This window comes from Saccopteryx bilineata, chromosome 10 (genome assembly GCF_036850765.1).
Source record: "Saccopteryx bilineata isolate mSacBil1 chromosome 10, mSacBil1_pri_phased_curated, whole genome shotgun sequence".
Classification (NCBI taxonomy): domain Eukaryota; kingdom Metazoa; phylum Chordata; class Mammalia; order Chiroptera; family Emballonuridae; genus Saccopteryx; species Saccopteryx bilineata.
Genome location: NC_089499.1, coordinates 11,824,448 through 11,842,510, shown reverse-complemented (window position 1 = coordinate 11,842,510; position 18,063 = coordinate 11,824,448). Strand labels below are relative to the sequence as shown.

General features: G+C 51.9%; 1 protein-coding gene across 2 annotated transcripts in view; it reads right to left on the bottom strand.

Moving 5' to 3' along the window:
* ULK4 (unc-51 like kinase 4) overlaps window positions 1-18,063 on the bottom strand; it is a 400,554-nt gene that overhangs the window by 195,157 nt on the left and 187,334 nt on the right. The window lies entirely within an intron of this gene.

The following is an 18,063-nucleotide window of genomic DNA, read 5'->3' as shown; positions in this document are numbered from 1 at the left end:
GATCCGTGCACGCACGCACGCACGCACGCACTCCAAGCGTGGGCCTCACTCTGCTCCTGGTCCCATCCCTTGATCTCTCTGTGAGTCACTAGTCCCACCCTAAAAAGTAACACATCAATTAGTAGGCTCCATCCAGGCCTTTTCCTATTCATTTTCATGCACGCACATGCATACACATGCACCCACACACGGAGAGATGGTTTGCTCTATTTAAAAACATAAATTACATTTATTAATTCTCTAAACAAATAATTAACAAACAGCTATGATGAACCAGGCATTGTTCCAGGCATTTGAAGTATATTAGTAAACAAATCAAGGTTCCCTGCCCTCCTGGAAACACACAACAAACACTAGGCATAGTAAACAAGTGAACTGTATAATGCGTTACAGGCAACACTGCTAGGGCAGAACAGAACAAGTAGAGCAGGCAGGACTGGGAATCGCCGTGAGCCCTCGCATACTGCACGTGTGGTCAGGCGGGACGCACTGAGGAGGAGTCACTTGAATAGAAATTTTATTTTACTTTTTTTGTGTGTAACAGAGAGAGGGGGGACAGATAGGATCAGACAGACAGGAAGGGAGAGAGATGAGAAGCATCAATTCTTCACTGCAGCTCCTTAGTTATTCACTGATTGCTTTCTCATATGTGCCTTGATGGGGGGGGGGGGGCAGAGCAAGTGACCCCCTTGCTCAAGCCAGCTACCTTGGACTTCAAGCCAGCAACCTTTGGGCTCAAGCCAGCGACCATGGGGTCATGTCTGTGATCCCACGCTCAAGCCAGCGACCCCAAGTTCAAGCTGGTGAGCCCACACTCAGGCCGGATGAGCTGGTGCTCAAGCCAGCGACTTCAGGGTTTCAAACCTGCGTCCTCTGCGTCCCAACCTACTCTATCCACTGCACCACTGCCTGCTCAGGCTTATTTTTACTTTTTTTTTTCATTTTTCTGAAGCTGGAAACAGGGAGAGACAGTCAGACAGACTCCCGCATGCGCCCGACCGGGATCCACCCGGCACGCCCACCATGGGGCCACGCTCTGCCCACCAGGGGGTGATGCTCTGCCCATCCTGGGCATCGCCATGTTGCGACCAGAGCCACTCTAGCGCCTGAGGCAAAGGCCACAGAGCCATGCCCAGCGCCCGGGCCATCTTTGCTCCAATGGAGCCTTGGCTGCGGGAGGGGAAGAGAGAGACAGAGAGGAAGGTGCGGCGGAGGGGTGGAGAAGCAAATGGGCGCTTCTCCTGTGTGCCCTGGCCGGGAATCAAACCCGGGTCCTCCGCACGCTAGGCCGACGCTCTACTGCTGAGCCAACCGGCCAGGGCTATTTTTACTTTTTAAATGCTAAAGCACCTCAGAATTCTTTGAATTAATTTACTTTTTAATAATATTATTTTGAAATAACTTTGCATTTACAGGAAATGCAAAAATAGTATGGAGAGTTTCTACAGACCTTCTTCACCCAGGCTTCCCTCATGTTAACATCTTACCTAACCAAGGTGCATTTACCAAAACTAAGGAATTAGCACTGAAACAAGACAAATAACTAAACCACAGGCTTCATTCAAATGTCACACACACAATGCCCCTTGCTGTTCCAGGATCCAATCCGGCATCCCATGTTGTGTGTAGAATTAGTTCGGTTTTGCAACAAACACAGGGTGGAGCAAAAGTAGGTTTACAGTTGTGAATACGCAGAAGTTTACTCTTGCGTTATTTATTAATTATTGTATTATTTTCCACACAAACAACTATCAACCTACTTTTGCCCCGCCCTGTATTTACTGACTGCGAACTGTTCTGGGCCCTTGACTTGTATCAGTGAAAACAGCAACAGTAACACACCAGCAACAATAAGCCCTGTCCTGCCCCTGTGGATTGTGGAGGGAACCTTGTAGCACACACAATGAACGACTGTATGCCGCATCGGAAGGCGGATGATTCAGGCGACAGCCGGGAACAGAACAGGACGGTGCAGCTGATGGAGTGGTCTGGCTGCAGGGGAGGCTGCGATGCTGGGGGCGGCGAGGCAGGCAGACCCCCATAGGACAGTTCCGTGGGAGCACATGGGCAGTGATTCTCACCGGCCGCTAGGCTCCCTGAGCTAGTTTGTTTTACAACAGTTGCAGCAATGTTCTTAAATTACCTGCGTATGAGTGACATCCTCGCCGGATTTTAGTACCAATTTCATGCTCACCTTGTCCACCCATTTTATTCCCCAAGGGTGAATGGTACCTCTAATGTCTGTTTCTGGGAGATTTGGTAGAACTCACTAATAAAAGCAACTGCAGTTGGTGTAATTTTACTGGTAGGTCTTTAAGCATATTTTGAAAAACATCTTCTCAGGAATCTACACCTTGATCCAATTTTGTTCAGATCCATTTCCTAGCAAAGCATCTGAAATGTGCAGGTTTGCACACACATAACAAAGTTATGCACTGCGGGCTCTGATATCCTCACAAACCCTGTCCGAACCTATTACCGTCACTGTGCACGCCGTCTCTCTCCTGTTCCTTGTTGCTGAGGCTCACGAAAGCTTTGTCCTGTTTTACTGGTCTTTCCAAGGAACCAGCTTTCCGTTTTAATGATCAGCTACATTTCTGGCTTCGAGCTCGTCATTACAAATGTATATAAATTTGCCACTTCTCTCTCCTGGGTATGCAGTCAGGAGGTCACTTCTCCGCCCACTGGTAATTAGAGATGACCATGACACTTGCTTTGGACAATTAAACTCCTTTGGGCAGCAGCTTTAAGGGCCAGTGAGCGCTTTATCATGCTACCTTTCCCTTTGCTCCACTGACCGGTCATGGTCTATATGATAGGGACTCCAATAACCCAAGTCCAAGAGTGAGGACAGGCAGCAGAGCGGCCAGGGTCCCTTGAGGGGCACATGGTTTCCAAATCTGACCAAAAATACCAGCACTGCACCTGGCGCTGAAATGTCCTCTCGACAGACGTGGACCTCCCTGATGACAGCCACGGGAGATCCTGGGACCCCTCGCCTATGTCACTGCTTGACACAAGACGTCTGCTCCCCAAATACCGATGCCTAAACATTTCTAACGTGCTTCAGAAACACGCGTTTAAAAGTGGATGTTAGTGTCTGACTGTTGCACTGACACCAGCTTGTGAAGATTAATGTGGAAGCCATGGTCTGCCGCCAATTTCCTCCAATTATTCTTACAGTTAGTTGGAAGGTGAGGGTGATTAATAAGCACCCACATGACACGACATGCTATTCATGAGAAAGTAACTAACGACACATAGGAAACCGATTTTCGTGAAGAAAAAAGAAGCTAATCAATCTTTTCTTTTTATCCCATCCGGTTAAATGACACAGACCACTCCTTGCTCAAAGACCTGTCTGTAAGCCAATCTAGGTCAGTCTTCCTGGAGACAGAGCCACGGCCCCTTCGGTGCACACGGTTTAATAGTAAGTGTGCCTTTCCTACAACGCTCTTGGCAATATTTTTGGCTCGTTGCGAAGCCAATGCTTCAGTTTCTCCCCGTGCCCACAGGGTGAGTGCCACTTAGCACCACAGGCACTTCCTTCTGTACAAAAGCCAACTTTCCAACCTCCACTCCCCCTCACCACCGAGAACCCAGGATCACACCCCGGACAAACCGGTCGTGAGGTTCCCGGCCTGGGGATCTCAGCTCTGCAGAAGGAAGGCCTCTGCCAGTCCCACTGCTCCATCTGCAGAGGGGCATCCGGCCGAGGTGCATCTATCGAAAGCCCCGCTACCCTCCTTGCTGCGAGTGCTCAGGATAAAGTATTTGATGCGGAGAAGAAAGAAGCGATCGACAACCCTGTAACCAGACTAGGGGACATGGTTCCTTTTCTATTATAGCCTTTGACAGTCACCGGAAGGCGGTGGGGGACAAGGGGCTTGGTGACAAAGGTGAAGGGATTAGGAAATACAAACTGTTGGTTATAAAAATTGTTGCAGGATGTGAAGTACAGCACAGGGAATACAGTCGGTATTGCAATGACTATATACGGTGTCAGGTGGGTACTGGACTTACCAGGGGAATCTCTCCGCAGGGTATGGAACATCTAGTCACTACGCTGTACACCTGAAATTGTATGCACACCTAATATGGTATGCCAATGGTGACTAAAAAGTAAATTAAAACACATTTTTATAAACGCTTGCATTTTTAGTTTCTTTGTTGTTGGTTTTCAAACCATTCATAAACTCTCAACTTTGCTCATGATAAAGTAGAGCTTATAAAAATCGCATATTATTATATTTACTTCCTCTTCCCTCTATGTACACAGCTTCCCCAGCGGGGGAGGGGCAGAGCACAGAGCAGGTGCTGTTCTTGCTCAAGGTGACAACGGGGTTCTCTAGGCAGCCCCCGCTGTGGCCAGGATCGTGAGTCCACCCCAGAGAGTGCTAACCATGCGCGAAGAGCGGTTGCGAAGGTGTAAACATGAAAAAGTACATTTCTATTACCTTCTATCAAATTGAGTCATTTCATTTCTCTTGAGCCAATTTCGTAAGATTTGCTCTCGCTGTTTCACAACCACATTAGCCTACAGGGGATAAATTATGCACTGAAAACATCACGTTTACTTCTCGAACTCAGAGGAGCGATCCTGCGAAGGGAGAAACCCGAGGCAGCCCCGTGGGGCCGGAGCACTTCTCGGGCACGTGTAGAAGGCGGATATAAACCAAGACAAGAGGGAGCCCACGCTGGGCTCAAGACCACGGGGCCAGGGTTGAGGGCCGACTCAGCAGACGCTCCTCCAGGACAGCCCTCCCCATCAAAGTGACGCCCGAGTCCGGGGAAAGGACTGTCACAGGAGGCTACATGCACTCCTGACCCCTGGCTTTGAACCCCGTGGCTCAGTAATAAGGCGAGGACCCCACGCCATCGGCACCCCAGCACATGCAAGGAAAGCAGGGTCAGGAGAGACAAAAGCAGGTCATGACCTTCACCAGGGCCTTCAGCACGGGGTCGCGGCCCGGGCACCGGTAGCCTCGGCGTGACCAGGGCAGGCAGCGCTGGAGCAGCCGTGAGGGCCCGAGATGGGACAAGACAGAACTGAGGACCGATGCAGGCGCTTTACCTGCGTCATCATTCAGTGCTCACAGAAACTCGGCCATGGAGTTCTCCCTTCTCACAGGTGAGGACCCTGAGCTCACGGAGGCGAAGTGTTTCTCACAAAAAGACCTCCCAGCCCCTGGAGGGCAAAGCCAGGATCTGGTGTGTGGGTGGCAGAAGCCATGCCCCTAATGGCCATGCACCCGTGCCTGGTGACCACCGCGTCGCAGCGGGAGAGAAGGGACAGCCGCCAGTTACCACACCAGTCAGCGCCCCTCCCCCCAGTTTAACCAACACCGCCCACCCAAGGAACCACCGGGTTATTTGGCAGGAAACAAGTCATGAAATATTGTTTGGGGCTGTTATTGTGCCACTCCCCTCCCTCCTTTCATGCCACAATGTGCCCTCCCTGCCCTGTGCCACCACCCCTGGGACCACCTGGTTCATGAGAGTCCTTAGTATACAGGGCGGGGCGAAAGTAAGTTTACAGGTGTGAGTGCGCAAAACAGAGTTTATTCTCATATTACTTAGCAATTACTATTGTCCATACAAACTGTAAACCTACTTTTGCCCACCTCTGTGTATCACTTTGCTGTAAGACACACCACCCAGGAAGCAAGATGTAAGTCTTAGGCAACTACAGGAGGGGAAAGAATGAGCACGTCACCCCAGAGAATGAGAATGATGCTGGAGCCGCCACGGACAGACACCCAGCGTTAGCCGGCGCTGACCGGCGTGGAGGGGAGCCGGGGCCGAGGGAGAAGACAGCGCCCACATCCCACAAAGCCACCATCCCAACGCCCTTTCAGATGAGGAAAACATTTCACTCCACCCACAAGCCTTCAAGAAGCACATCTGACCTAATTTGTGCGCCTGACGCTATAGTGTGTGGACGTTTAATAAACAGAGCCCTCGAGAGTTCTAATAAAACACAGCATTTGCCAGTAGAGATAATTAGGATTGAAGCAGCAAAATTCTAGTGTTTGGCAACTTAGATGAAACAACTTCATTAAAATGTGCAGCAGCTTCAGCAAATGAAAGGCAGGCGAGCACTGGACCCTGAAGAATCAGCCTTCTCAAAACTAATTGCTTCGGTGCTTCAACAGGACGGCCCTCGGACACCAAGGGCACCGCAAGGAAACGCCACCGGAAAATGATCGGCCTTCCCGCGGCGGCCGCACTGTAAACAGAGCCTTACGCTTTGTTCCAGCATCGGGAGATGCAAACGGCACTGAAAACTTGTCCCCAGAGCAGGTTAAGCAGAAATCTGAACAGTCAAGGCGGGAGGTCCCTTTAACGAGCAGAAGTAACAATGAAGCACAGGCGCTCTCTCCCGCCTTTGCTGTGGCCCAGAATTCAAAAGACACCACCACCCACCCTAAGGAGGTCGGGAGCCACGGAGAGAATGAGAGGCGGGAGCTCGCAGTGTTGTGCGCGTAAGGTCTACAAACGCTTAGAAATAAACACACAGCACATCCGATTCAACATGGGCGTCTACGGCGCACATGCCGGCCCTGGGCACAGAGGGCTGCTGGGGACCAGCGGGGTCTGAGCTCCCTCGCCTTCCCGTAGCCCGCAGGGTGGACGCCCGGACACCTGGAGGCCACAGAGGAGGGTCTTCCGCGCTCAGATGAAACGAGGGCACGGGAGGGGAACAGGGCACGTCCTCTCAGTGCTGTCTCTTCCTGAGGCTGTCCCCACAGGCTGCGCGGCTCAGGGACTCTCAACTCCTGGTCTCCTTTCCCCTCCCTCCTTGTCCAGTTCCTGTTTTGTGAATGGTCCTGCAGCCTGCTCAGCTCGCAGTCACCCTGGGCACTGCATCTCTTCTCCACATTCGGTTACCCACCAAGTCCTCTTGGTTCCCCCCGATCTTCTCTCGAATCTGTCTTCTGCCTGAGATCAGGCGGCTGTCACCTTTGGCTGGAGCCATCATCTCCGCAGGGGGTGTCCAGCCTCACCTCCTCACCAGGCTCCTGGTCCTAAAGTGGCAGAGATGAAGCTCCATTCCTGTGACACAGATCCGGGGCCACAGGCCTGGAGAGCACAGCAGAGTCTATGGTAGAGCCGAGGGGCCACGCTTCCCACGATTTGGTTTGTGTCCACAGCCCCAGTGGCTTCAAAGGCCTGGGGGGGGGGCGAGGTACAGGTCACACGAGCCAGGAGGAGGCAGAACAGAAGCAAGGACACTGTCGCTCCAACGCCTTCAGTCCCAGAGAAATATCACGTCATGATTTGGGAAATGTTCTCATGACTCAGTGAGCCAAATACCGACTGCTGAGGATGAGAAGAAGGGAGGAATGGGCTGAAGCAAACCAGAAGGGCACCGATTAATGTAAGTTCGCTCATCTACCTCACAGGTATATACAAGGACTTCTGGGGAAGGCCAGAATGTGGGGGTCCACAGTGGGAACGTCTCGGAGCTGATGAAGTGCGGGCTGGGGTAACTGCCACCGGGCATTTGTCCTGCCAGCGGTGACGCAGTCACACAGCCCTGCTGGCCTGCCATCGCGCTTCCGGGTGCAGCGGGCTCGGAGGAGGCTAAGGGCGAGGCTTGAAGCTCTTCTCCCATCTGCAGTCCCAGCGTGCGCTGCGCTCGCCTAAGCGCCTGGAGGAGCAAAATTCAGTTCCTCCTTCCACCTGGGTCATCATTTGAAGGCCTCCATCTTTCCGGTTAAAGAGAAAAACTGTCTAATTATTTGTAAATCTGACTGACATACTGCAGAGGCCCTTTGGCAGCAGCAAATACAAGTCATTATCAGTGACCTGTTCCAGCTGGCACAGAGGGAGGGTCCAACTCGTGCCAGCGCCAGTCAGTGGGCGGAGCCCAGCCCCAGCGTCCAGCCCCCCAATCAGTGGGCAGAGCCCCGCCCCCACAGTCCAGCCCCTCCATCAGTGGGCAGAGCCCAGCCCCCAGAGTCCAGCCCCCCATCAGTGGGCGGAGCCCAGCCCCCAGAGTCCAGCCCCCCCATCAGTGGGCAGAGCCCCACCCCCAGAGTCCAGCCCCACATCAGTGGGCAGAGCCCAGCCCCCAGAGTCCAGCCCCCCATCAATGGGCAGAGCCCAGCCCCCCCATCAGTGGGCAGAGCCCAGCCCCCCATCAATGGGCAGAGCCCAGCCCCCAGAGCCCAGCCCCCCATCAGTGGGCGGGGCCCAGCCCCCAGAGTCCAGCCCCCCATCAGTGGGCGGAGCCCAGCCCCCAGAGTCCAGCCCCCCCATCAATGGGCAGAGCCCAGCCCCCAGAGTCCAGTCCCCCATCAGTGGGTGAAGCCCAGCCCCCAGAGTCCAGCCCCCCCATCAGTGGGCGGAGCCCAGCCCCCAGAGTCCAGCCCCCCCATCAGTGGGCAGAGCCCAGCCCCCAGAGTCCAGCCCCGCCCATAAGTGGGCGGAGCCCAGCCCCCAGAGTCCAGCCCCCCCATCAGTGGGCAGAGCCCAGCCCCCAGAGTCCAGCCCGCCCATCAGTGGGCGGAGCCCAGCCCCCACATCAGTGGGCAGAGCCCAGCCCCTCCATCAATGGGCGGAGCCCAGCCCCCAGAGCCCAGCTCCCCCTCCCATGCAACACCTATGGCAGGGGACATGGGAGCCCCTTGGGCAGGTGCACCGTGTCACCTGGCTTTTCCAGCCCTGTCCCTCTGCAGTATTTAGGCTTCTAGCAGGAGGTGTCCATCCTCTGGGCTCCCGACAGAGCCCTGTGCTCACAGCAGGTTCTGTGGGCCAGGACCACAATGCCTGGAGAGAACCCAAACAATGGAGCCAAATGGAAGCTGCCGGGGCCAGTGTCCCTGGGGATGGGCTGCGCCCCTTTGCTGTGTCTGCCTGGAGGGTTGAAAAACAGGCCAGTCTGCCCTACACATGCTACCCGAGCTCAGTACAAGCCCCCAGGAGAGGGGACAGGTCAGAAAACAGTGTGCCTCCAGCCACACTTCCGCCGCCTCCTTGCATCCCTGACACTCTCCAGAAGTGAAACAGTCCTCATCACCTTACCAAAATAAAGCCTCAGCAAACTAACACTTGCTCTGAAAAAATCCAGGCCAGATGTCGTTTGCTGAAGCCGGAGGCCACGGGGATGGGGGCTGTCCTTCCCGTGGTGGGCTATGTTCCTCGCCTTCCTGTGCCCGCCTTCATCACAGCTCCTGCCCCGTGTACTGTAGCTGCTGGTTCATCCGTTCCCCACCTGCGCCCCGGAGGGCAGAACTGGGGTTGACCAGTGTCCCGGTGCCTAGGTACAGTGCCTGGTCCACAGGGTCCTCTGGTAAATTAACAAAAGAACAACCTTGCTCAAAGTCCCCTGGGTGAATACACTTGGGGAAGGAATTATACAGTTTGTTGGATTCTCCTTCAAGAAGTTAACTTGTCAGTAACTAGAAATTGCCTTCGATGAAACAATCAAATATTTACTGAGCCCCTAACATCTGCTACATACGGTGTCAAGCAGAACCACAGAAATGGTCCTCAACAAGCTTCCACGGGTGCAAACTGACTTGTGAATGATGTTTGCTATAAATGGTAAATCCAGAGCCTTTGACTTTAAAGACCTAAAATCTCTCACATGCTAAATATTTGTCAAGGACTCACGAAGCACTTACATCAGTATGGAAAATATGCTCTCCAAAAATTGTGAAAGATGTTGACACAGTTTTAATGGGACTCTCCATTAAAGATAATTGCTCACAAATATAAATACCCCCGTGCTAAAGAAAGAAGATGTTACATATGGTAAAAACAAACGGAAAGATCAATATGTACAATTATCACGAGACATTTTCAATTACCGTGATCTTTTTACTGTGGGAATCTGCAACGTTTTTGCAATGGGAGTTCACCAGGTGCTGGTATCCATGCCTTGAGGGGGTGCTAGTAAATCTTGCAGGAGAAAGATCTTAGTGGGATCTGGCTAGAAGCTATGCTAACCTAAGGTCTCAACGTGCACAGAAATAGTACAGTAAGCAGAAAGAAAACTGGGTTAGGGAGGGAGAAGAGCTCCTAATCCTGCCCTAAAGTGCTGGCGAACCGGAAGCAAAGTGAGACTCACCCACTACCAAGCCTTGGGAAACTCTGAGAGGCCTTCCTGGTTCCATCGCTTTGAAGATAAAGAAATAGAGGCCCCGAGAAAGGAACATAAGGAGCAGAGCCGGGATTGCAACTTAGAAGTGCATCCCCTTCCCGTCGCCTTGCTCCGCCCTCACAGTTCTAAACTCACACCGGGGCAGCAGAGCCAGGGAGGTGACTGTAAACCTGACACAGTTCTGCACCCAGTGGAGCACGCTACAAGCCCTGTTCCCTGGAGGTGCAGACTGGGTGACCTACCTCCTTCGCTGGTAGGTCAGCTCTTCTCCCTGACCGGCAAGAGGTTCCCCTCCTCCTGAAAAGTAAGAATCCCTCGACATGATGCCTGTTGACCCCCCCCCCAAAGACTTTCTGGATCTGACAAGATTTTTCCATCACTTTCTGTTGCAGAGAACTGTCTCTAAAGGAGTGACAGGCGAGTCTGCCAGCTCACGGAGTTCAATTTTAAACAAGGAGCATCTTTTTCCAATAAACTATTCTGAGCAGGTCACGCACCAGACGCCAGGGGACCCGCAGACACGTATGTGGGCTATTTTAACAGTCAGCAGCCAGCAGCGTGAGGCAGCCCGATCTCTGTCCTTCATCCTGGAAACGCTGCCCTCGGTCCTCTATGCACGGTCACACTTCTGTTCTCCATCTTCATAACACAGGGCGGTCAGCTCTCCTCTTCTTAGCCTCTTAGATCATGAGTTAAATTTATACAATCAGTTTGCAACATTTAATAAGCTCCCTTTTGGCCACATAATGATAGAAACTATTCCGTCTCGGGGAATAAATTGGTTGCAATGGGGAAAGAAAAATAATCTCGGGAATTTTTCACGTCCTAGATAATATTGTGCGTCCTTATTGACATTTTTAAAAATTAGCTGGAACTAGAAGATGCCCTAAATCGAAGCATAAACTGGGCAGTGCTAATATTGGCCACGCTGGACAAACTAGGGAGGGCCGGGGGGTCTCGTGCTGGGAAGAGGTCTGGGGGGAGGGGGCAGGAGACCCACAGGGCATGAGCAGGGCACATACTGGGCAGACAAGAATGAGACTTCAGGACAGTCAGGAAACCGACCGAGGGAGAGAGTGACCACATACTGGCTGGTCCCCATTTCTGAAGTCTGGGACAGAACTACTGACAGTTTAAATTGATTGCTTAGGGCCAAGCCAGGCTGGGCATCTCCTATGGGCCCTGAGGACAGCAGCTGAAACCGACCCTCCTCATCAATATCTATTCTGGGATAAATACCTGTGGAGGTCTTAGCTATCGACTGGATATCTGAAACTCATGGCCACATGGTCACGTCCATTGTTTCTGCATCAAGGCAACTGTCCCCCCCCCCCCCCCAGTCCATGAGAGGTCCCTTGAGCTCAGGAATAAGGGAGTGGGAAGGGCAGGAAAGGGAAGGCTATGGCATTTGCTTATTTGTTTTGTTTTTTACAGAGACAGAGAGTGAGTCAGAGAGAGGTATAGACAGGGACAGACAGACAGGAACGGAGAGAGGTGAAAAGCATCAATCATCAGTTTTCTACCGCGACACCTTAGTTGTTCATTGATTGCTTTCTCACATGTGCCTTGACTGTGGGCCTTCAGCAGACCGAGTGACCCGTTACTCGAGCCAGTGACCTTGGGTCCAAGCTGGTGAGCTTTTGCTCAAACCAGATGAGCCCGCGCTCAAGCTGGCGACCTCGGGGTCTCAAACCTGGGTCCTTCCGCATCCCAGTCCGACGCTCTATCCACTGCGCCACCGCTTGGTCAGGCTGCTTATTTTTTTAACTAATAAACAAGCTTCAGATTTAAGAGCTTAGATGTCAAGATGGCATCATTAGATTTCATTAGATTTTCCTCATGCAACTCAAACAGAAAACCAGAAATCAGAATGAGGACTGAGAATGAGAGGAGGGAGGCAGAATGGAAGGAAGACAGACTGGACAGGGGAAAGGACGGGAAGGGAGGAGGAGGAACAGCTGGATTTCCCCAGGAAGGGCACAGCCCCTTGTGGGCAGGGACCACACCCAAAGGTCTCGGCCCACTGGGCGGCTGTCCCCCGCAACCTGGACCTAGAGGTGAGTAACAGACCTAGTGCGTGTCCAGCCCCCGAGTGCCTCCTAGCGCTGACCAGCACTTCACGGGGGGGTGCATGGAGACAGGAGCTCATCCCTGCCCACTGTCAGCACTGCCTATGCCAGCCCCCAGGTGACCGCTGCCGCTCTCAGCAGACAGGGAGCAGAGAAGCAAGTGAGGCTCTGATCCGGGCAGTTCAGCCACTTCGTCTGTGAGCACACGTGCGGAGCCTGCTCTCCTGCTGCCCGCTGGCGCCAGGGCTTCCCTCGGCGAGTTCACAGAGGGGTGGTGCCCAGCCCTTTCTCCTGTGGTTCTGGATGACCGCTGCGGGTGACTGCATGTGTGGTCCCTGGCTGACAGGCTGACCTGGAATCCTCCCCGCAGTCGGCGTGCATAACGATGAAGGGGTACTGGCGGGCGCCGTCCGGAGCTTGCATTTGTGTGGGGGGAGAAGGGGTGCTGACCTCGAGGAAATGCCCCTGTGTTTCAGGAACATATCCATGCCATTCACGAGGGACTGGGTTTTATTATAACGCTTTTGACTAATCTTAGCATCTCATCTCTCAGGGCACAAGTAACAAGTTTAACAACCAAACCAAACGCACGCACACAAACAAAAACCTGTTTTGAGGGGAGAAATAACACAACTTCGACTCCCAAGCGTTCCCCGTCACGATGCTCTGAAGTTCCACGAAGTGCAGGCTCTGCTGCACCAGGGCCCTGGGCTCCGGAGAGGCAGGTGCCGACAGCGGTGAGTCTGAGCCACGGCATCCCAGTCACCGTCACCAGATCCATCAAGGGCAGAGAAGGGGAGAGAACCTGGGGCAGCTGGAAGCACGTTGTCTGAAGCCAGAATGACGAGGGGAAGCCTTTCCCCCCATGGCTCCAGAGGGGCCCAGCGCCCAGCTGCCCCCTCCCCCGGGAGCAGGGCAGGAGCCGCGCGGGAAGCCAGCAGCTGAGGAAGAGCTGTGCGGCTTACAGAAGCGGAAACGGATGCCCGGGAGGCCTGTGCCCGGAGACTTGAGCTAAGGTTCTTCTCTGCGCTAACATCCCTTCACGCTAAACCCCCTGCTTCGTCTTTCCAAATGAATCTTTGAATGAGAGGTTAAACAATGTCAAACAATGTCAAAGGTTTATGGCTATATTGAAACAAAACAGTTCCACACAGTCTTAAATATTTATGTGTAGATGGTGACAAAGCTCACTCAAATGTCAGCTTTAGCATTAGACTGGTGACCCCCACAACCGCCCTTCCCAGAATGTTCACTAATCACCCGAAAGGCAACATAAAGTGGATAAACAATCCTCAGAATCCTGCCTTTCTTTAGCGCCCTAAAGGAATTCTCCACCCCAGAGCCCGGCTGAGTCTCCCGGAAGTCCACTACAGCACGTAAACACTGGGAGGCAGGGACAGAGAGGAAGTTTATAAATGTCCTCTCGATCAAGGAAACCATTGGAGGAATGACGTTCATCATTGGTGTGAAGAAGGTGGTGGGGCTGGACCGAGGCAAGGAGGACCAGCAGCCTTGAGAGGTCTAAAGCTTAAGGAAGAGCCCAGACCATGGGACTTGGGAACTTAAAGAGTAATGGGACATCACTAAAGGCCAGCACGCTGAGGCCGATTACTCCAAACACCTAAGATTTTTGGAATCTGCACTAAATCTTGGTTAATAATGAGTGCCTCAGATATTAATTCATTTTTAATTCAGTGGAGTTAAAGGCAATCTAGAAATATGCAGTCATTATAAATCACGGATATTAGTTGTATTGCCTCTGCAGAGAGTGGACAGGAGTGGCAGCCCCATGTCACCTTCCTCATCAGCTCCACGGCGCCCACCCCCTGCCAGCTTCTCCCCTCCACTCAGGCCAGCCTTCGTCACCTGACCTCGACACCTTGCTCTCTGCTTTTACTTGGCCCTGTGGCCACCAGGTACTGACTTCAGACTGAACTTAAAGTCACTGGACTCAACCTCTGCAGAAAGGCCAGCAATGTCTCCCTACCAACATCGAGCAGAGGCTGCGGCACTCTCTGGGGGGAGGGGAGAGAGCGTAAGGTATATAGATAGATTCTTACCTATACCCACCTATAAAGTACCGCGATGTGTGAAAAGACTAACACTATTGCTGACTGTTTTTATGTACAAATACGATTTAGCTTGAATATGCCTGAAGGCAAAGGAATCACTAGAGAAATTCTTAAAAGCCCACAGTACCTCTGCACTCCAGGGACGTTCATCAATAAGCCGGGTTTTGTTTTCAACTCTAGAATCAAACTTCTTTGTATGAAAGCTCTCAGATAATGATACTTATGGCTTTCAAGAGATGGGGTTAGGAAGAGAATAAATGAGACGCTGCATGTGAGACATGGATATCAAATAGCAGGAACGGAACAGCACATTATTAGCTATTTATGCATTTTCACGGACCTTGCAGGCCTCCACGCGCTCCCACCTACGCCTCCGAGTCGCCATGTGGCCAGAAGCCTAAATGAGGTCTTGGGAAAGATAATGGCGCTTTAATAATAGAAATAGTAAGAAAATTAAGTCTAATCATGTTCCATTAAGCATACTCTTAGCTCCCATTTTCACTAAATTATTTTATTATGATTTTGCCTCTGTCTATTGAAACAACCTTTTATGGCAATTTGATTTGCAAGCATAAATAAGTCTCATTTATTTCCCACTATGGAGCCCTACGGGATTAATACGAGGAGATGGCTCGTCTAAACCTTCGCCCATTCTGCAGTCAGGAACAACCTTTCAGAGAAGAGTACTTCCCTTTATATTTCTATCTGTGAAGCGCTGCACTATAATCAGAGTCCCATGAGACATCAATGTGTCACCTGCTAGAAAGACCCCCTCATCCAGGCAGTTGCTCTACATCTGCCTGCCTTACCCCTGCCAGCCTCTTCCTGATTCTCACCTCACCTCTAAGCAGCCACAGCAAGTTCGCAAACTTACAAAAACAATTTTAACAAGAATAAAAGGCTACTGAGCCTGACCAGGCGGTGGCACAGTGGATAGAGCATTGGACTGGGATGTGGAGGACCCAGGTTCGAGACCCCGAGGTTGCCAGCTTGAGCGCGGGCTCATCTGGTTTGAGCAAAAGCTCACCAGCTTGGACCCAAGGTCGTTGGTTTGAGCAAGGGGTCCCTCAGTCTGATGAAGGCCCACGGTCAAGGCACATATGAGAAAGCAATCAATGAACAACTAAGGTGTCACAACGAAAAACTGATGATTGATGCTTCTCATTTCTCTCCGTTCCTGTCTGTTTGTCCCTGTCTATCCCTCTATCTGACTCTCTCTCTGTCTCTGTAAAAAAATAAATAAATAAAAATTAAAAAATAAAAGGCCAATGAAAGGAAGCCACAACCATCCCCACTCCATGTGCTGGTGGATCTCAACACGACTGGGCACCTCACCTCCTCGGGCCGGAGCCCTCCGGCTTGTCCGCCTCTTCCTGATCTGTGATGGACTTTTACCATGTCTGGGCTGCTCTGTTATCGTTCACCAGAATTGCTGGACTGTTAGTTTCCAGCAGGACCCTCCTGCGCAGCCCTGGAGGTGTGAGCCCTAGTGTAGTGCGTGGGGTTTCTAATCAAGCCGGTAGGGGGCGCTCGCGGAAGGGGCGCTCGCGGAAGGGGTGCTCACGGAACGGGCGCCCGCAGAAGGGGCGCCGCACAGGGAGACCGGAAAAGCCGCTCCCTCTCTGCAGAACGGAAGCACCTGTCACAACACGCAGGTGGGGTTTTAAATACTCTTTCCAAAGCGTGTTTACTTCTAAAACATGTCATGAAATAAAAGTTGTGAAGCTTAACTGGAATCACAATTCACTAATTAAATGAGTCTCTGGGCCAGATCCTGATCGAGGTTATTGAGAATGAAAACGATGAGGAAAAACTCCCGTTCAGAAGGAATGAGACCTATGGCAGAAGAGGCTGAGAGAGTTTTGTACAAAAACCGGGCATAAATCCCTGCCTGTTTTCCACCAAACTCTGTACTGAGATCTAAAGGGAAAGAACAAAAAAATATTGTAAAAGATAAAACAAAACAAAATTTCATTAGAAATCATAAAACTCTTGTCTACGGCCATACCACCCTGAACGCGCCCGATCTCGTCTGACCTTGGAAGCTAAGCAGGGTCGGGCCTGGTTAGTACTTGGATGGGAGAAATCATAAAACTCTTATAAGCCCAGAGGAAGTGAGAAATGCACAGACACACACTAATAACAGGGTACTACTCCAATCCCCTCCCTCAATCTAAGAGAAAGAAAAAATTAGTGAAATACGACAACATGCTCCATAGATATTCATGCCTTACAGATACATGTCAAACTCTTGAGTTCTAGAGAGAACAATTTAAATGTACACAGAGAATTCATGAAAGCTCATCACAGTATATACAACACAGAAAATGTCAACCTTCCCCCCAAATACAATGTATTCAATGCACTAACACTAGAAGTTAATTTAAAAAGCAAACAAGCTTTTTTCTTTTTCAATTACAGTTGGCATTCAACATTATTTTACGTTCGTTTTAGGTGTACCGCATGGATGTCAGACAATTATACAATTTACAATGTGACCCTCCCCATAAGTCTAGTGCCCACCTGGCACTAACACATAAAGCAGTTGAAAAAGGGCACAAATAAAGGGACAGCAGACACGAACCAAAGGAAAGCTGCTGTTGCTCTGCGGGTGGTGGACGGAGCAGGACCAAAGGCCAGAAGTTTTACTCGAGATAAACAAGGACATGTTGCGGGGATAATAAGGGAGTCAAACCAACAGAGAGATGTCTCAACCCTAAATGCACATGTGCACAGTAAGGGCAGAGCACCCTGGGTAATGGGGACTTCACGTGGAGACCGCAGAGGAAGTCGGCCTGACAGGCTGGGGGAGCCGCCGCGGCCTGAGCACACAGATGAAGGGTGAGTGGCAAGACCCCAGGGACAGGCGATGTGGGCTTTCAAGTCTGGGTACAGAGAATGGACTTTGTTCTCAGCTGGATGCTAAGTCCCGTCAGGCTCTCAACTGCAGAGGGAGACGTCATGTCCAGTTGAAGGTCAAACCTGGCTGCTCTCTGGAGCGGAGACAGCAGGAGACACCCAAGTGGAAGCGGGGGGACGAGTCAGGAGACCCTGCAGCAGCCGGGTGAGGTATGACAAGGCCTGGGTACGGCGTGGTCACGGAGACGGGACATGCGGACAAACGAGGCCGCTGAGGGGGAGGAGGAAGGGGGAGCCCAGACTACTTCCCCCCGAGCAGAAAGGCGCATTGTTCAGAGGTGGAGAAAACCACAGCAGAGGCAGTGTGAGCGCGTGTGAGGAGGGGCAGGGGGCACGGCACAGGCAGGCCTGCTCGGCCACCTGCAGTCCAGGTGCAGGAAGTCCCCGCTTCACGTCTCCAATAGCTTCTATGACGGTAGGCGAAACGGCACGGAACCAAACCAATTTTACCACAGGCTAATTGATATAAACAAGAACTAAAAGTTCCTACAGCATCTCATCAACACCTCATCAATGTTAATAATAAAACAGCCTTAACGAAACGACCTTGACCGGAACGAGGACCTTGCTGTACTTCCGCAACACCTCTGTGGACCTTCCGAGTGGGCGGCTGGACACAAGACTCGGGTTCAAAGGAGAGAGCAAGGCTGGGCATAGGATTCGTCAGCCTGCCACGTACATAGAATAGTGTTGTAGATTACAGACACTGCACTGATCAGAGAGAGGGTTTAACTGAAAATACACTGAAAGGACTCAACGGATACGGAGGCAAGCTGAAGACACTTGGCAAGGCCTGGCGAGGTCCCAGGGACCAGCAGCTGTTAGCACCCTGAGGCCTGAACTGACAGGGGGGGATGGTGTTGCCAGAGCCCAGGAGGGGCTGGCTCCGGGG